This window comes from Aegilops tauschii, chromosome 2 (assembly GCF_002575655.3).
Source record: "Aegilops tauschii subsp. strangulata cultivar AL8/78 chromosome 2, Aet v6.0, whole genome shotgun sequence".
In the NCBI taxonomy this organism is placed as follows: domain Eukaryota; kingdom Viridiplantae; phylum Streptophyta; class Magnoliopsida; order Poales; family Poaceae; genus Aegilops; species Aegilops tauschii.
Window position 1 is genome coordinate 400,113,094 of NC_053036.3, and position 20,560 is coordinate 400,133,653.

Here is a 20,560-nt window from a genome sequence, read left to right on the forward strand (position 1 = left end):
TCTCTCTATGGCCTTGATCTTCACTGGGTTGCACTCGATGCCGCGTTCGGAGACCAAGAAGCCTAGAAGCTGGCCGGCTGGTACTCCGAACACGCATTTCTCTGGGTTGAGCTTGATCTGGAACCGGCGCAAGTTGTCAAATGTTTCTCTGAGGTCTTCCAGCAGGGTGCCGCGCTTCTCCGTCTTCACCACAATATCGTCTACATAGACGTGGGCATTTCTGCCGAGTTGCTTGAGGAGGCATTTCTGCATGCAACGCTGAAAAGTGGCACCGGCATTTCTCAAGCCGAATGTCATAGTCAGGCAGCAGAAAGCTCCGAATGGTGTGATGAAGGCGGTCTTCAGGCGGTCAGCTGGATCCAACTTGATCTGATGGTAGCCTGAGTAAGCATCCAAGAAACTCAACAGCTCGCATCCGGCTGTGGAGTCTATCACTTGATCGATTTGAGGTAAGGCAAACAGATCTTTGGGGCAGGCTTTGTTGAGGCTGGTGTAATCTATACACATGCACCATTTATTGTTTTTCTTCAACACCAGGACCGGGTTGGCAAGCCATTCTGGAAAAAACACCTCCATAATGAAGCCGGCTGCCAGAAGCCGGGCTATCTCTTCTCCCACAATCCTTCTCTTTTCCTCCGACAGTCGGCGGAGAGGTTGCTTGACTGGTTTTGCGTCTACTCGGACGTGTAGCTTGTGCTCGGCGAAATCCTTCGGAACACCCGGCATGTCCTTTGGGGACCATGCAAAGATGTCCCGATTCTCACGGAGGAAATCGACAAGCTCGCCTTCCTATTTGCTGTCCAGGTTCGCTCCAATGACAGCAAACCTCTCCGGGTTCTCCGGGTCCAGAGGTATCTTCTTTGTTTCCTTGGCCGGCTGGAAGGAGCCTTGAGCATCATATTCCTTGGGGTCAGGGGACAGGGCCGGCTGCTTGCCGGCCATGGCCATGACTCGACCAGCATGTTCTTTTCTTCAGCAATCACGAGGGACTCGGCCAGCCGGCTGCTGGCTGCAGCACACTCGAAGGATTTCTTGTAGTCTCCGGCTATGGTGATGCTCCCCTTTGAACTCAGCACCTTCATCTTGAGGTAAGCGTAGTGGGGCACAGCCATGAACTTGGCCAGGGCAGGTCGGCCAAGCAACGCGTAGTAAGGGCTCTCTAGATCCACCACTTCAAACTAGATTGCCTCTCGGCAGAAGTGATCCTTGTCTCCGAAGAGAACATCCATCTTGATCTTGCCGATTGGTGAGCAGGACAGGCCGAGTACTATGCCGTGAAACACAGTCCGGCTTGGCATGAGTTGCTTCGTCTTGATGTTCAGCTTCTCCATGGTGTCGCGGTACAGTATGTTGATGCTGCTCCCGCCGTCAATCAGTACACGGGAGAAACGGGCAGCTCGCCTTTCTGTCGTGAGGGCGGCGTCCAATACCAATGCATAGGAGCCGGGAGACGGCATCACCTCTGGGTGATCGGCCCGGCTCCAGCTGATAGGCTTCTTAGACCAATGCATAAACTCTGGGTTGTAAGAGGCGACCGCGTTGACTTCCTGGTGCTGTCGGCGCCGACTGCGCCTGTCTTTAGTTTGGCTCGTAAAGACGACGTAGGCGGCGTGCTCGTCTGGGAACTCGTCTTGAATGGCTCCGACTACTGGTCGAACAGTCAGCTGCTGAGGAGCTGGAGGTGGCTGGCCAGCAGGTGGAGGCGGCACCAGCCCTTCGCCTTTGGAGATCCGTGTGAGCCAATGACACTTCCGGGTCGTGTGGTTGGACGGCTTCGCGCCGCTGTGGAACTTGCAGGGGCATCAAGGGTTTGCTCGTAGGAGAAAGCCGGCTGCCAAGCTGGCCTGCCGCCCTTCTGCTTCTTGGGCGCGGGCCGTTCTTCAGGTTGTTCATCTTCGACTGTGGCTACTTGCCGACTGGTGGAAGGCGGCATAGGGGCCTTGCGCTTGTTGTCGTTCTGGTAAGGGCGTCGACTGGAGTCACCAGCCGGCGTCTTGGGAGCCGGAGCGAGCACCTTGAAGAGTCGGCCATGGCGTACTTGTCTGCTATGATCAGCAGCTCGTCGAGGGTAGCCGGCTCGTCGCAGAGGAGTCAGTGCTTGAGGAGGGTGCCCTCTCGGCACCCGGCGGTGAAGTACTCTATGGCTTGAACCTCGTGCACCCCTTCGTAGGAGTTGCGGAGCTCGGCCCAACGCGTGAGGTAGTCGCGAGTTGATTCGCTGGGCTCTTGGACGCACAAGGAGAGCTGGCGGGGCTTGGGAGGCCGCTTGTACGTGCTGGTGAAGTTGCGGATGAAGACTTCCATGAAGTCTAGCCAGCTGTTGATGCTGTAGGGCTTGAGGCTGTTCAACCAAGTGCGTGCTGTGCCTTGAAGCATGAGCGGGACATACTTCACGGCAACGCGCCTGTTGCCGTTCGCTATGCGGACTGCGGTTGAGTAATCGATCAACCACTCTTCCGGCTACACGGAGCCGTTGTATTTTGGCGTGTCTCTTGGGAGCGAGAACCCTTTGGGGAAGGGTTCGTCACGGATGCGGGGGCCAAAGCAAGGCGTGCCGACATCATCTTCTTCTTCTAGCGCCAGGGATCGCGCTAGGCGGTCAATCCGGTGTCGGGCGTCATTCTCGCCGACTCCTTCGCGGTGGCCCAGTCGGCCGCCGAGAGTCGGATGCATAACAGGCGGCGGGGTGGGATATCTCTCCCCACGAGGCGGGAGAGGAGGCGGATCGCCTCGTCGTTCCACAGCTCGGGGGCGGCCTTCTGCGTCGCGCTCGATGGTGAGCCGAGTCCGACTGCGGCTAGCAGCCGGCTCCTTGTCTTCTCTCGCGCGGGCGCCGTCTGCAGTCGGCGTCTGGGATGTCGCGCCGTGCTCTCGGCGTGGGGGAGGACTTTCAGCACGGGCACTGGCTTCATGCTGCTCTGCGGCCGCGTCAATCAGCTGCTGGATGCGTCTAGTCATGTAGGGGAGATCGTCGGCCCCCAGCCCGTTCAGCTCGTCTACGGCCGCCTGAGCGGCACGCAGGTTTTCGAGTGACGTGGCGTAGACTGGGCGGTCTGCTCCCAACATGTTGGCGATGGCCGCGCCGCGCTTCTTGACGATGCCGGCTCGGCTCGGCCCGCCAGGAGGCCGCGTACCAAAGGCGGCGCGGTCGACTTCGCGCTGGTGAGCCTCAGTGAGGCGTCTCATGGATGCTATCTTCTGGCCTTCCGCGACAAGGGCGAGGCGGCGTGCCTCCAATGTCTCGGCGTCGGCGTCGGCCGGGATGGGGATGGACAAGTCGTGTAGCGCCGCTTGTAGGGCGTCGTGGGCGTTCTCGCCTGAGACGGCGCCATGGCTGATGACCAGCACCTCGATGACAGCGCTGCTGCCACTGTCGGCTCGAGGAAGAGGGTCGTCGATGATCACCACGTTGGTGGGGAAGGCGTCACGCGATGCCGTGTCGGAGTCGACAAGCATCGGGTCGGTGGAGCCGACCGACTCCAATTCCACAGCGAGCTCGCTGGAGACGTGAAGCTGGTCGAGGAGGCTGACGAGGCGGCTCTCGGGGCAGTCTGTGCCCGCGTCGGACGCAGGCTCGTCGGAGATGCGAGCCTCGCCAAGGAGATCAATGAGGCAGCTCGCCGCGCAGGCGTCGTCGACGCCTTGCAGCGCGTCGGGGCAAGCGCCATCGGGCGTGCCGGGCTGGCTACGCTCGCTGGGAAGGAAAAGGGTTCCCGTCCAGAACAGGTCTCCGGACGACGGTGCACCTGGCCTCACGGTGGGCGCCAAATGTCCGGTGGTACGTGCGACATACACTACTAGGAAAAGGGCTATAGATGATATGGCCACTAATGGCGCACCAGACATGTGGTGTGCCACTACTATATACTAATGGCGCACCATGTGTCGGTGCGCCATTAGTGTCCAAATACTAATGGCGCACCACATCCATGGTGCGCCATTAGTAACAATTTTTTTTTTCAAAACTAGTAATGGCGCACCAGTGGATAGTGCGCCATTACTAGTTAAACTAGTAATGGCGCACCACATCCACGGCGCCCCACTAGTAATTTTTTTTCAATTTTTTCAAATTTTTTTCAAAACTAGTAATGGCGCACCAGTGGATAGTGCGCCATTACTAGTTAAACTAGTAATGGCGCACCACATCCACGGTGTGCCACTAGTAATTTTTTTCAATTTTTTTTCAATTTTTTTTATTTTTTTTTCCAAAACTAGTAATGGCGAACTAGTAATGGCGCACCACTCCCACGATGCGCCATTACTAACTTGGCCCAAAAATTCCACCGAATGCACCACCCCCCGTGGACTGCCTTTTTAGTTAAAAAAAAATAAAAGAAAATGATGGAAATGTCAAAAAATAAAAGAAAATAAGTTTCCCATGTGATATGTGGTCTAGTTGTTGGGAAAATTTACAAATATGAATTTCGACTTTATTTGCAAAATCTCTCTGGAATTTGTAGAATGGGCTTAACTTTTGCATACGAACTCGGATTAAAAAAAATTTATATGAAAAATCATCTACTCGAAAAGTTACATCCGAATTTAACGGGGGGAACCTCGTTAAACATTTTCAAAATCCTCAAAAACCTAACAGAAAAAAGTTACGGGGCTTTCAAGATCTAGAGGCAAAAAAATTCAAAAAATTTCAAACTTACTAGTGGCGCACCGTTTGCTAGGTGCGCCACTAGTAACAGAAAAAAAATTGGTGTTGAATTTTTTTTTGGAAATTTTTTTCAAAAAATGATACGTAATATGACCGGGAAGTTTGAAATATTTTTCAAAATTTCATCATACTCATGAACATGAACAAAGTCCTAGACATCAACAAGGTTTAATAGGATTGATATGGTAGATATATCAACAAGTGCTTGTGAAGTGAGCTGGTGCTGGGGTTGGATAGAACTGCGAAGTTAAGCGTGCTCGGGCTGGAGTAGTGTGAGGATGGGTGACCTTCCAGGAAGTTTGACCATAGAGTGTGATTTGACTTGAGATTAAGCATATTGACCCGAGATTAAGCCATAGTGACCCGAGATTAAGAAAAAAGCGAAAAAAAATTTAAAAAAAAATCTGAATTTTTTTTAAGTGCGCCATTAGTATACGAGATACTAATGGCGCACCGTGGGCTATACTAATGGCGCACCTGTGGTGTGCGCCATTAGTATACCAGATACTAATGGCGCACCAGTGGTGCGCCATTAGTATTTAATACTAGTGGCGTGATACTAGTGGCGCACCAGTAGTGCGCCATTAGTAGGCAAAACTGGTGCGCCACTAGTAGGCCTTTTCCTAGTAGTGATATGCCAACAGGTGGCTTATCATTGTGGGAGCCAGTAAGACATCGTCGGTGCCTGGAAAGGCGATAAGGCGAAGACATGCACGCCGGCGAATCTTACCCAGGTTTGGGGCTCTCCGTGGAGATAACACCCCTAGTCCTGCTCTGCGGGGTCTCCGCATGATCACTAAATCAACACAAGTGGCTACAAGTGGCTCCTTGAGCTGTTTGGCTAGAGGAAGAAGAAAGGCAAGGCTAGCTCTCCTCTTCTCTCTATGTGGTGTCTAAAACTCTAAGAGATCAACCCTTTGCATGGGAGCCCCGGAGGGTTTATATAGGCCTACCCCCCAGGGGTACAATGGTAATCCGGCTGGACGCGGGTCCTAGCCGTCAGTGTCTGTATTCGCCGGCTTCTCCACCGACCATTGGGGCCCGCCGGCTGCCGGCCTCTTGACCGACAGGCCGGCCCCACCGCCTGGGGGTCTTGTCGGTGGCTGGTTACTGTAGCCTCGCCCTGATGACGAGGGCTTTGTCGAGGTAAGCATGGCTACAGTGCCGCCGCCTGGCGGGCTCTCACTGTAGCCTTACCTCGTCTTGTCTCCTTAATGATGGACATACTTCGAGGGTGGGAGGTAGTCGGCTATTGGGAGCCGGCTACACCCCAGGCCGACTGGAGGAGGCTTGGCCGCCTTCGAGCGTCTCTCTGGCTGAAGGGGCCCGCCGCCCGCGGGCCGTACTGACAGCCTGTCGTGGGTGGCGTCATGGTCAACATGGCAATAGTGCCGCGCCGGACGGGGGATGCCCGACCCGTACGGCGCACTGTGGCCACGCGTGCTCCGGGATTCGGGGGTGGCAGGCTGTTCTGTAGCCACGCCTCATCTCGTCACCGTTATGTGGGTGCAGCCCTTGAGGGTGCAGTCTTGGCCGGCTTCTTCGGGAGGTTCTTTAGGGCCGGGTCGCCTTCCAGTAGTCGGCCTATGAGATAGCCGGCCAGGGGAAGGCGGCCCTGTGCTTTGGGTGCTTGAAGGCTCGATCGGCCTGATAATTTTTGAAGAACTACGGGGGGTCGGTTAGGCTACCCGTGGTCATTTACTCCGACAGCCATGGAATATTTCGGGCTTAAGAGGATGAGTGTGCAATGTGTGTCACTGCACAAAACATGGAATGTTAGAAAAAAAAGAACGATCAAAATCTAAGAAATCATGTGTTAGGGGGCAGTGAGGGGATGACTTACTCGGGAAAGTAAGGCACGAGGAAGTTATCCTTATCTGGGTTCGCCAGAATGACGCCTTCGAGGTATGAACTCGCGACTTGCCGGTCCCCAGCGCTGCCCAAGATCTTGGCACGCATGTAGAAGGGGTCGACTATCATGATGTCCGGGGTCTTGTCTCTAATGATCCGCATCTCCATACTGAGCGAAAATAGCCGAATGAAGGTGTAGTGCAGCAGATGAAGGTTAAACATAGCGAAGATGTCATCAAACCGTAGGACGATCATACCCCTGATGGTGCTATCGACAAAGCCCTTGCCCTCTGGCACCTTGGCCACGAAAACCGGGTATGCCACATCATTCTTGGAGACACGCCGCTTCTCCAAAGAAAGAACACTGTCATGCAGACTCCGCATAGCACCGGTTGCAGCATTGAGCAGATTAGTCAGTAGCATCGGCCTACCCGCCACATGCACCCTCCTCGAGATATCCTTAGGTGAAGGTGGCCCGTCCCGAGCACGGATCGTACTCGGTGCCGGCCGGCTTACACCCTTGTTATTCTTTCTTTTCCGTCCCTTCTGCTTCTTCTACTATAATGGGATCGAGTTCTGCTCAGAGACCACCTTCTTGAGTGTGTTGGGGCTGATAATATTTCGCACCTCAGCTATCTGAGGCTCGGTGAAGGCGGCAGCTGGAGGCGTCTCCTGAGAACTGAATGCCAGACGACGCCTGTTGCAATTGGGTTTCTCCGCAGTACCAGCTAGATCGCGATCGTCTTTTGCAGGGTTGGGTTCTTGAGAAGGAGGCCCCAAGAATTCATCATCGTACCCATGTTTGTTGAAGTACTTATCGACGTTGGTAAATGTACCGTCGTCGTCGTCCGGATCCTGTGCCATATGCATGTCCGGATCAGCTGACGGCGGTAGCGTTGCGGCGGTCTTGCCATGGCTTGGCACCGGCATGACTGGCGGTGTTGTCTGTGGGGTGGTGTCCCCCGCCCCCAAACGAATCTGGCTCTTCGGCCAAAGCATGGACCAGCTATGCAGGCGCTGAGGGTCATCACATCATCTTCGTCGGCCCCAGGAGGTCGATACGGAGGTAACAAGTCGTCGCAGCCCCGCAGCACCCGAACCAGTTGAACCCTATACACGGTCGGTGGCATCGGATTACCGTGGAACACTTGGTTGCCCGGTTGAACGATTCTGGCCTTGGCGACATAGATCAACTCGCCGCCCACGAAGTGCAGGAGATTGCATGGAACGTCGGCGGCGCCCTGCGAAAACATGTAGGGCGTTAGGGATGCCCAGTCAAAGGCAAGGAGATGAAGTCATCGGCCGAGAGGCTTAGTTACCGTGATAGCGTCGAGCTCGGCTAATGTCGAGGCACCGCCAACGGAGGGCGTGCAAGTTAAGGAGGGGCCGCTTGCTGCCGAGGTGCCGGCCGGCGTATTCTTCCCACACCCGGGCGCATTAAGCTCCAATGCCGGCGCCGACGCCGGAGACACCAATGCCGCCTCCGCCTGAGACACCAATGGCGCCGCCGGCACGTTGTGCGAGTTGCTGCCCGTGAAGCTGGGAATCGGAGGCGGCCCCTGTTGGCCGCCCGCAATCCACGCCCGCAGCCCTCAATCAAGGTAGGCACAATGGTAGTGATCGTCGCTCCTAGTTGGTCTCGCACTTGCTCTTCGACTATCTCCGGAATCCGCGCCACTTGTGCCTTGAGTTCTCTAACCTCGCGCTCCTGGCTTTCCGAGCTGGTCTTTCTCTCCTTTCGCCCAGCGTTATAGTATTTCGACCATTTCGTGGACAAGCCTTTGCCGGCCACACGACCAGCTGACGACGGCTTACTGAACTTATCCTTGTGTTTCATTACGTTCAGCGCCCTATTTAAAGTGGTGTCCCAAGGGGAGCTCTGAGACGACCCCGCGCTACTGCTTTCAGTTTCCTGCGGAAGGAACGTAAACCATTTAGAAATTTGGCTTCATTAATTAGAATGCAACCATATGGAGCTAATTATGCGGGGGTGTATTCCTTACCAGAACAAGCTCAAGCGCCTTGATCTTCGGATCCGTGGTAAGCTCCTTTGTTACAGGGTCCACCTTGTACCAGGCCCTGACATAGTTCCTGGTCTGCTTGTCACGGTATTTATCGAAGAGGGGCGGTAGGCCTTGCTCGGCACGCTCCGCATCCTCCTTGTCCCATATAGGTTCCGCCACTCTATAACCGCCGGGACCGAGTTTGTGGACCCCTAAGTTCAAGTCCCGCATATCTTTCCCCCACTGACTTGATTCCGCAGATGCGTTGCTCTCGCACTTGATCTTGAACTCCAGGTAGTCAGCTTCGCTGATCGAAGGATTTGTGTCCTTGATCTTCTCATAACTATCACCTCTTTCAATCCTTCTCTTCACCGCGGCTCTCCAAGTAGCCAGGGTCGTGCTCATCTTCGTGAGGGCGGCACTGTTCACTTTATTCCCTAAGAGGCGTGTGTTTGCGAAGTCACCGGGGAACTTGTATTGTTCGTGCAGCTTCGTGAAGAGGAGGTTGCGCAAATTCCCTCGGTCACGATGCCTTAGGTTCTCGGTGTTGATCGAGACGGTGCTCCGGAGAATGCACCGAGTTGTCCCGCGTACCCACTGACTAATTCTTTGGGCGCCGTCGGATGCCCACTGGAGGACACTTCAGTAAATTCCTCCTTGACGGTGCCGAGCACGTTCGGGCGCCGGTCCTTCCGTTGCCTCTTCGGTTGGCTGCCATCTGTGCGTGCGCTGCCATCGTCGGTGGTGGCATCCTCGGCGGCACCATCAGTGGTGTCATCCCCGACGCCACTAGGGGTTGTGTAGTCGGGATCGGTGTCTTCCGCGGCGTCCTCATAGCGGTGAGGTTCTTCCTCCATCTCCTGGGACAGCTCCTAGAATGCCTTGCCTGAACCGCCGGCCTCATCGTTGTTGCCATGTTCGCTCTAAATAGGAAAAAAGGCTACTAGAGTTATTTCTTAAATGCAGTCTAGGAAAAAATAAATCCACAAGTCAATATATCAGGACCCATCACATCTTCATAGGCTCGATGGGGCCTCAAATGCCCTTCCTCATCTACAACTAGTTGTCCTCCTCAATCGATGGGTTTTCTCACATTTTTCTGATTCAAACTAGATTTCGATGGCTGTTAGGTTATTCGGAAGCAGTAGCAGCTTGTAGAGGGTGCAAACCAGCCAGCATTGGGAAGTTCCAGTGGATGTATGTATCACATGTTTCTGAAACTAGATTTGTATTGCTGGTAGGTTATTTTGTGTATGTGATCTAAAATAAATACAAAAAATATTTTTTGCCCTGCTGTTACTAGTTTTAGCTTATCAAAGTGGATGTATGTATCATATTCTTTTGGTGCATGAGAGAGTGAGGGGTAAACCACAAGCTAGACAAGTGAAGGTGGTGGAGTGGTGCTGCATCCCCATCCATCCATCTGCATCATCTCTTTTGACTTGACCACATTGGCTCATAGCTAATCTAGCCAAGCTACCTAGATCCACCTGCTTGCTTGTTGCACATTGTGTGGAGGGAGCAGATCTCACCACTGCTTAAGTGTAAAGCTAGATAGTGTGTGTGTGTGAGAGTCCACTTAGCTGAAAATGTTGGGAGACATGATTTATCTGTTCAGTCACCCTCACACACACTCAGATTAACATTCAACACCTGGCCTGTGGTTGAGGTTGCATTGCCTGGCTAAGAGATATGAGGTGTGTGATTTGAAGTTTCATGGAGAATTCTGTAGCCCAGATAGGCATATATGTTAATAAGGTAGTACAATAAGATAGTACTAGGGACTAGTGTTAGGAAAGTTAGCTAGGAGAGGAGGCAATCATGCTAGATGGATAGATGGAGTACAGCCTTGAGAGTTGCTGCATCTGCATCTGCACCCACCGTTGCCATATCATCACATTCGGTCCACGCCATATCATCATCTGCACCCACCGTTGGGTATTTTGTGTATGTGATCTAGATTTCCAGTTATGTTTGCAATATTAACAGGAGTACACTACTAGAGTTAACAAATTGGGCATCTTCTAGGTCAAACTATAAATGTTGATTAATTTTTGTTTCGGTTGAGAATCGGGCACCTTCTAGGTCAAGAAAATTGGGCATGACCTTTGCTTATTTTCTTAACCTAGGAGTGCCCCATTCTCAACCGAAATGGAAATTAATCAACATTTCAGGAGAAAGGGGTCATTTCAGAAGATCACAAGTAGCAGCAGCATCACAAGTTGACAAAATCACAAGTAGCAGCAGCATCACAAGTAGTACAACAGCAGCAACATCACAAGTAGTACAGCAGCAGCAGTGAATACAGTTTTTATATGAAGTTTCTGAATTTATATGCAAGTTTCTGAAATTTATGGAAGTTTCTGAATTTTATATGGAAGTTTCTGAAATTATATGAAAGTTTGTGAAAGGAGAGAAAGGAGAGGAAGTACCCTAGCAATTTATGAAAGTGTCTAGTACACTAAACTCCAACTCCAGTACCAGAGGAAATGGGCAGTAGATGGGCATCACTAGACCACCTACAACAGATGCAACAAATTACTCCAATTAAGTTAAATTACTCCAACTCCTATTTGCAAGATCACAAGTACAACAAGCAGTACTCTACTTCTATTTGCAACATCACCAGCTGCTCTGGGTACAAGAACAAGCAGTACTAACCAGCCGCTCCTTGGAGTGCAGATGCAGCTCCAGCTCCTTGACGTGCAGATGCAACTCTAGGTCCCTGGAACCAACAAACAAAATTGATTTGAGCAAACAACAACAATGATTTGAGCAAACAGCAAATGCCTAATGTTGCTACTTTCTCACCTATCACTACTCTCAGAATTAATCTTTGCAACATACAACCACAATCTCAACATGGAGTATGAGGAAATAAACCTATGAATAGTGTGAACATATGACCACAATATGATGAGCAAACAGTGAGCAAGGACCGAAAGTCAAACACGTACAAAGTTAACTAGTACAAGGACTAGTAAACAAGGTGAACACACAATTATACTAGCAGATTACTCAATCACAGAGCAAGATTTCGATGACAGTTATTTCTCATAGCATAAAGGAGTCAAATAGTCTGAATATACAAGTCAAGCATTATATATTGCAAGTACCAAACTGAACAAATAGCAGTCACTCACATTTATCAAAACTGAACATCACATAGTACTAAATATTACACAGCAAACTTAGAGAATAAAGAGGGAGAAAGAGATCACACATATAAATGCACTATATCATACAAGACTAAACATATAGCAATTTCACGTGCTAGTCAGATCTGAACCTTACATCAAATACACTTCTCAATGTTCACTGAAATTTAGAGAATAGATTGAGAGAGATAGTAGCAGCAAGAAGTTGAGGTTCAGACTCTGAAGAGGAACAGCAGGGGTGCAAGGAGATGGAGTAGAAGCAGTAGAGAGCGGCAGCAAGAAGGATTTAGAGAAGCAGCAGCAAGATTTGAGGAAGTGGAGTAGCAGCAGTAGGGGCGAGTGGAGAGGAGCAGCAGCGACAGCAGCACGTAGAGCATCAGAGCAGCGCGGCGACGTAGGCGGTGAGCAGCAGCACTAGCAGCGGCAGGCACGTCCGCCCACATGCGCATCGATGCAGGGGTGCGACTAGGGCGACGGTGGGCGCGGCGCTCGCGACGCGCGGGCGTGCAACCACGACAGAGCAGCGACAGCAGGGTCGCGCGGGCGGGGTCGGGGCCCAGCCAGCGGTAGGCCGAGCGTGATGCGCGGGCCGAGAGCAGAGGCGGGGGCCGGTGCGCGTGGTGCGAGGGTGGGCAGCAGTAGGGTAGGTGCTCATCCAGTGCAGAAATCAGGGGGGAATTTTGAGCGGGCAGAGGATGCAATAGGAAGGAGGGAGGGGGAGGGAGGAGGAAGGAGGGGTGGTGGCTACCTGCCTATGGACCGGTCGCCGGCGTAGCTCCGGGCGGCGGCGTTGTTGGGCCGGGGCGGCTGCTCCGGGGACGGGGAGGGTGGCGCTGCGGTGCCGGAGGCTGGGCGCGTGTGGCTGCCCGGCTCGAGGAGGCAGGGCGGCGGCGGTGGAGCCCGAGGAGGCAGGGCGGCGGCGGTGGAGCGGGCGCGGGCGAACGGCGGCGTGCTCCCGCGGGGGTCGTCGGGTTAGAATCAGTGGATCTCGCGAGGGAGGGAGAGAGGCCAGAGGGAGAGGGGAGCAAGTGGAGTGGGGGGAGGGTTAGCAATGGCGCACCTTTTAGGGGTGCGCCATAAACATACGTATACCAATGGCGCACCTTCTAGGGGTGCGCCATAAGCACCGTGATAGCAATGGCGCACCTTCCCCTGGTGCGCCATTAATAACGTTTTTTTTATTTTTAGTTGCATGTAATAATTTTTTAGAAAATGACCATAAATTTTAAAATGTTACGATATAAGTAGTTATTACTAATTTTCAAATACTTGCGTTGCAAAACATTTGTGAATTGGTAAAAGATTTATGAATATGAAAAAATATCATCAAATTTGAAAAAATATTCATGAATTCAAAAAGTGCCCCTGAAATTTAAAAATATTCATGAGTTCAAAGAATATTAACAAATTCAATACTTTTTGTGAGTTAGAAAAATGTTTGCATTTTCAAAAAATGTTTGCAAATTTAAGCAGGAAAAGGAACACTGAAAAATAAAATACCAGAATAAACATAAATAAAAATTGGTATATCAATGGCGCACCTACTAGGGGTGCGCCATAAATACCTTGATAGCAATGGCGCACCTTCTCCTGGTGCGCCATTACTAACTTTTTTTTATTTTACCAGAATAAACATAAATAAAAACAATTAAAATACCAGAAGAAAACATTAATCCCCACTGTTTTGAACAAAAGAGGTTACTATATAGAGGACTAGAACAGAAGAAATGCCATTTCCATATGTCGAAATACAATCGAGAAATGAAGACTACAATTTAAACCATTGTGCAAAGATTTAGAATTAGATCAATGACATGGTTGAAATCAAGTGATACATGTAATAATTTAGTTGCATGTAATAATTGAGCTTGCCACTGAGACACACACACGCGGCCGACACGTCGTGATTCGATCTTAGCTATCTTTTCACAATCTTCTTGCCCTTCTTTTTCGCAAATGGAGTTCTTCTCTTGAACGGACGTCCTTTAGGTAGGGTGGTCCTGCTTCTTCTTGTGGTGTATGGTACTTCATTGTCGTCGTCATGTTCCATCTTCGGGTCGCCGTACTTGTCGAAGTCTTGCTCATTGGCGACTCCATCCATTCCGATGGTCTTCCTTTTGCCTCTCCTCACGACAACACGACTGGGCTTTGACGGGTCGGTAATGAAGAAGCATTGGTCCACTAGGGAAGCCAGTACCCATGACTCATTTTTCGCGGTGACGTTTGCGCCCGCGGTCTTGGATTTGGCTTCGGGTATAACCATGGTGGTGAAATACCGGTCTTCTTTTAGGACGCTCTTGGCCCATCTGACACGGAACATCGAGACCTTCTCTCCAGTGTAGCTCAGCTCCCAGATCTCCTCGATCCTTCCGTAGTATCTGTCCTTGTCGTTACCGGTGTAGGATTCCATCGTTACCCCGGAGTTCTGATAACCATCGCTCTTCATGTCCTTGTCCTTGGTGTAGAATGTGTAGCCGTTGATATCGTACGCCTCATAGGTCATCAGGTTGTACTCGGCGCCCTGTGACAAGGCGAATATGAGTTTTTCTTCCGCGGAAGAATCCTCATGTAAAGGGTACGACAGAAGCTTCTCCTTGAACCAACGCGTGAAACATGAGTTGTGCTCTTTGATTATATCTCCGTCCATCCTCTGTTGGTCTCGGTCATTGTACGTCTTCTCAATAAAGGTTTTGTGCTCTACCACCCAAGGATCGACCATGTCTATGTGTTGTAGCACGACTAGGTTTGCTCTTTCAAAGTCGGCGAGTCGACCCTCGAAGTCGACATGCGTTTCGCGGCGACCCTCGCGGTGACCCCATCTAGCGAGCCTGCCGAGGTGCCTGCTGACGAGCAGACCAACGGGGTTCTCGATGCCTAGATAATTCGTGCAGTAGGAGATGCACTCTTCGGTCAGAAAGCCCTTGGCTATACTTCCCTCTGGACGTGACATGTTGCGAACATATCCTTTGATGACACCATTCATCCTTTCGAACGGCATCATCCTGTGCAGAAATGTCGGCCCGAGTTGGATGATATCCTGCACGATATGGACCAGCAGATGCACCATAACATCGAAGAATGCGGGCGGGAAGTACATCTCAAGCTCGCATAGTATCACCACGATCTCTTCCTGTAGCCTTCTGAGTTGCCTCACGCCAACCGACTTCTGAGAGATGACGTCGAAAAAGTTGCATAGGCCAAATAGCGTTTCACGCACGTGCGCGTCCATGATCCCACGGATTGCATCTGGAAGTATCTGCGTCATCAGCACGTGACAGTCGTGAGACTTCATCCTGCTGAACTTCTGCTTCACTGAGTCTAGGTATCTGCTTATCTTCCCCGCGTAACCATAAGGAAGTTTTACTCCTACGAGGCAGGTGAAAAACTGCTCGATCTCCTCCTGACTTAGAGTGAAGCACGCGGGAGGGTAGTCATTTCCGATCTTCTTGGCCTTTTTGCCTTTGCGACGACTTTCCGTGTCCTTCGCCTCATCATCATCATCATCATCATTAGCGTGAAGCTCCTCCCTGATGCCCATTGATTTCAAGTCTGCCCTTGCTTTTGTCCCATCTTTGGTCCTCTCTGGCATGTTGGGCAGGGTACCAAGCAGACTCTCGCACACGTTCTTAGTGATATGCATGACATCAAGGCTGTGAGGCACACGGAGGATCTTCCAGTACGGCAAGTCCCAGAAAACAGACCTCGTTTTCCATACCTTCGGCAGTGGCTCTGGCGCCTTTCGCTTCATTCCCGGCTCTGGCGCCTTTCGCTTCTTTCCTGGCAGTGGGCACACTTTCCAATTTTTCAACAGCTCGTCTATTTCCTCGCCGCTCCCCGTACGCAGGCGTCTTCGGGGTTCGGTTTCACCATCGAACAGATCCTTGTGTTTTCACCATGAGTCATCGTCGTGAAGCCACCTTTGATGTCCCATGAACACGGTTTTCGAAGACACGGGATCTCTATCTAGCTGGCGATATGTTGTGTCATCCATGCACCTGACGCATCCAGAAAATCCGTGGACCACCTGCCCCGCGACATATCCGTAACCGAGATAGTCGTGCACCGTCGTGAGCAGTGCGTCTCTCATAGGGAAATATTCTTTCTCTACGGCATCCCGTGTATTGGCTGGCATTTTCCACAGCGTGTCTAGCTCCTCTTTCAGCAGCCCCAGATACAGATTGATGTCGTTCCCTGGTTTTTTCGGCCCTTCAATTAGCATACTCATGTGAATGTACTTCCTCTTCATGCACAACCAGGGGGAAGGTTGTACATCCACACAAACACAGGCCAGGTGCTATGTGTGCTTCTCTGGCTACCAAACGGATTGACTCCATCGGTGCTCGTGCCCAGCACGATGTTCCTTGGATCGTCCCCAAATTCTGGGTGTTCGAAGTTCAACGCTTGCCACTGGCTCGCATCCTTAGGGTGACTCAGCATCTTGTCTTTTTTATTTATCTCCGGATCATTTCCGTCATCTTCTCGCTTCTTTTCCTCCCTATCCGCGTGCCAACGCAGGAGCTTTGCTACCTTAGGGTCCACGAAATACCGCTGCAGACGAGGAGTGATCGGAAAGTACCACACCACTTTTCGAGGAGCTTTCTTCCTCTTCTTGTATCGAGTGACGCCGCACACCGGACATATGGTAGACTCCGCGTGCTCGTCCCGATAAATGATGCAATTGTTCATGCACACATGGTATTTCACGTGCGGTAAATCCAGAGGACACACAATTTTCTTCGCCTCCTCGAAACTGGTGAGGCACTTGTTCCCCTTGGGAAGACGTTCGTGCCAGAATGACATGTTCTCGTCGAAGCATGCGTCGGTCATTTTGTGTTTTATCTTCATCTCCAGAGCCATGAGCGTTACTTTTAGGTGGGTATCCTCGGGCCTGCATCCTTCATACAATGGAGTAACCACGTCTATCTCTAGTTGATCGAGCTTGGCTTTCTCTCGGGTGGCAGCTCTTGCGTTATCCGTCTGCTTGAGAAGCAGCTCTTGAATATGAGGGTCCTGCACCCAGCCCATCGATGGTTCATCGTCGTCTGCTCCGGCATCTTCATCTTCATGATCATGCCCTTCGTCTTGATCTTCCTCATCATCATGTCCGGCATCTTCTACATGATGACTGTGTACTGCATCTACTTCATGATCATGTCCTGGAGATTCTTCGTCTTCTCGCTCGCCCTCGCCGCGGTTGTCTTGCTGCCCTTCCTCATTTCTTGCCCGGCCCCCATGGACGACTTCATAATCATCTTCATCACCTTGCCACCGATAGCCATCCATGAAACCATGCAAGAGCAGGTGCTCCCGCACCCTGTACAGAATCCGGGTCCATAAGGCTCTTCAGCTTGCATCTTCGACATAGGCATCTTATCTCCGTCTCGTTCTTTTGAAGCATCTCGGCCTTCACGGAGCTCAAAAACCTATTCACAATGCCTTCGGTCATCGTGCGGACCATGGTCGCCTGCGGGGTAGAGCAAAACGATATTTTAGAACCCAAAAAAATATGGCATGACTTTGCCTAAAAATAGGACCAAAAAGAATGCATAGTGCCAAATTCTCACCGAAACGGAAATGAATCAACATTCCGGCAAAATATTGGCAACTATCGCATTTCAAATACCAGTACCTACAAACACAAACATATGCAACACCACAAACATATGCAACACCACAAACATACGTAGATCTAGGCCATAAAAAGTGTGTACGTTGTTGGAGGGAGAAAAAAGTTGATCTAGAACATAAACAAAGCTTTCCCCTTACTTACCTATCAAAAAAAGGAAATTTAACCACTTAATTTGGGTGAATCTATGGTGCAAATGAGGTGAGGGGGAGGAGGCAGTTGAGACCAAGCTTGGTAGAGGTGGAGAGAATGAAGTGGGAAAAGTGAGTGTGGTAGGTGGTTGTCCAAAATATTTAGCTGCTCCCAGGTTACCAATGGCACACCACCTAAGAATGCGCCATTAGTAACCAGGGTTACTAATGGCGCACCTGGTGTGTGGTGCGCCATTACTAGTTTTGAAAAAAAAACAAGTTAGTAGTGGCGCACCAGTGGACAGTGCGCCATTACTAGTTAAAACTAGTAATGGCGCACTATCCCCTGGTGCGCCACTGCTAACAATTTTTTTTATCTTTTTTTTTCAAAACTAGTAATGACGCACCACACACTAGGTGCGCCATTAGTAATGAGGACATTAATGGCGTACCTGTATCTGGTGCGCCACTGCTATATAGCAGTGGCGCACCACATACATGGTGCGCCATTAATGTCCATATTAGCTATAGCCGTTTTCCTAGTAGTGACAGTGCTTTTGCTTTTTCTCATTTGGTTTCTTAGATTTCATGCTACTTTGAGATACTTTTGTTTGATGCATGTATGAGACTACGTTACATTGTGTGCTTGATCATACCATACTTCGATGCTATGCTTGCTTAAATATCCATTCATATGCTCTTTGTATGATCATTCACTTGCTTGATTGGTGATGAGTGCTTATTACATTGCAATCATATCATTTTGAGTGCTCCACCAAGATGTATGTGACATGGAAGAGTAACCCATGATCCTAATCGATTGTGCATTTGCATTCAAACACAAATTTTTAATAATGCATAAATTTAGGGGGAGCTCTTGCTTATCACATAATTCTTAAAGCGATGTTGTATTTCATTGATTATATCATTTGTCGAAGCTTTGATCTATATGTTGTCATCAATTACCAAAAAGGAGGAGATTGAAAGTGTAACTATTCTCCGGATGGTTTTGGAAATTAATAACAACATATATTGATCTAAGGCTCATTGATAATAGATTTCAGAGACGATCAATGATTGACATGGCAATGACTAGTGATTGTGGACCCCTCAAAATGCTAAGGACAAGAATTGGCAAAGCTCAGAGACTCTACATTTTTGGTTAAGTGACCCAAGATCACATTGAGTCCATAGGAACGAAATACAATTAAAAGGGGATGAGATTTTAATCATGACTCAATTTCTCAAGTACTTAGTGATATTTCTCCAAAAATCCTCAACCACTTCTCCACGTCACACCTATCCAAAACCCTAAATGTCCATCTCGGTCCCATCGAAACCTTCCCATCTGGACCCACCGAGATGAACCTATACATTGCCACATGCCAAACCCTAATGTTTCGGTACAACTGATATGGATCTCGGTCCCACCGAGATGGCCTGACCAAGTTCTTGTAATGAAGTTGCTTCATTTTGGAATTATCGAGATGAAACGACCAGAACTATCGAAATGAGGTCTTTCCCTAGCCATTGCACCTCGGTCACATCGAGTTGTTCTGTTCGGTCTCACCGAAAAGCCTAACGGTCAAGTCTTTTGCACTAGCTGGTCTCACCCAGATTTATGATCGGTGTCATCGGGTTGGCTCAAAGATTTGTAACGGCTGGATTTTTGGTGCTGCCTATTTATACCCCTCCATCCCCACTTACTCTCTAAGAGAGCCATCAGAATGAACCACTACTTCCATTACTCATTTTCTGAGAGAGAACCACCTACTCATGTGTTGAGATCAAGATATTCCAATCCAACCATTTGAACCTTGATTTCTAGCCTGTCCCAAGTTGCTTTCCATTCAATCCCCTCTCCTACCAAAGCCAAATCGGTGAGAGAGTGATTGAGTGTTGGGAAGACTATCATTTGAAGCACAAGAGGAAGGATTTCATCATCAAGAACACCATCAATTACCTTTTGGATAGTGGTGTGATACATTTTGCATCATGCTTTTATGTTGATATTTATTGCATTATGGGCTGTTATTACACATTATGGTACAATGCTTATGCCTTTTCTCTCTTATTTTACAAGAATTACATGAAGAGGGAGAATGTCGGCAGCTGGAATTCTGGACCGAAAAGGAGCAAATCTGAGAGACCTATTCTGCACAACTCCAAAAGTCCTAAAAAATTACGGAGAATTGTTTTGGAATATGTAAAAATTATTGGACGAAGAAAATATCACAGGGGACCCACCAGGTGGCCACAAGCCTGGGGGCGCGCTCTACCCCCCATGGCGCGCCCCTAGGGCTTGTGGGCCCCCTGGCTGTCTCCGGTGCCCATCATATGCTATATGAAAGGTTTTGACCAGAAAAAAATCACAAGGAAGCTTCCGGGATGAAGCGTCGCCGTCTTGAGGCGGAACCTGGGCAGAAGCAATCTACGGCTTCGGCGGAGCTATTCTGCCGGCGAAACTTCCCTCCGGGAGGGGGAAATCGAAGCCATCGTCATCACCAACGATCCTCTCATCGAGGGAGGGTTAATATTCATCAACATCTTCACTAGCACCATCTCCTCTCAAACCCTAGTTCATCTCTTGTATTCAATCTTTGTCCCAAAACCTTAGATTGGTACTTCTGGGTTGCTAGTAGTGTTGATTACTCCTTGTAGTTGATGCTATTTGGTTTATTTGGTGGAAGATCATATGTTTAGATCCTTAATGATATTCAATACCCCTCTGATCTTGAACATGAATATGCTTTGTGAGTAGTTACGTTTGTTTCTGAGGACATGGGAGAAGTCTTGTTATAAGTAATCATGTGAATTTGGTATTTGTTTGATATTTTGATGACATGTATGTTGTCTTTCCTCTAGTGGTGTTATGTGAACGTCGACTACATGACACTTCACCATGATTTGGGCCTAGGGGAAGGCATTGGTAGGTGATAAGTAGATGATGGGTTGCTAGAGTGACAGAAGCTTAAACCCTAGTTTATGTGTTGCTTCGTAAGGGGCTGATTTGGGTCTACATGTTTCATGCTATGGTTAGATTTATCTTAATTCTTCTTTCGTAGTTGCGGATGCTTGCGAGAGGGGTTAATCATAAGTGGGAGTCTTCTCCAAGTAAGGACAGCACC

The 20,560-nt window shown here is 49.9% G+C and overlaps 1 long non-coding RNA gene across 1 annotated transcript; it reads right to left on the reverse strand.

The window, feature by feature from the left end:
* Nucleotides 1–10,755: 10,755 nt before the first annotated feature.
* On the reverse strand, nucleotides 10,756–12,371 carry LOC141041701 (uncharacterized). Its single transcript, XR_012202868.1, has 3 exons — nucleotides 11,812–12,371; nucleotides 11,179–11,242; nucleotides 10,756–11,036 (listed from the first exon to the last, which is right to left on the reverse strand). It is a non-coding gene; the product is annotated as an uncharacterized lncRNA (long non-coding RNA).
* Nucleotides 12,372–20,560: the final 8,189 nt, after the last annotated feature.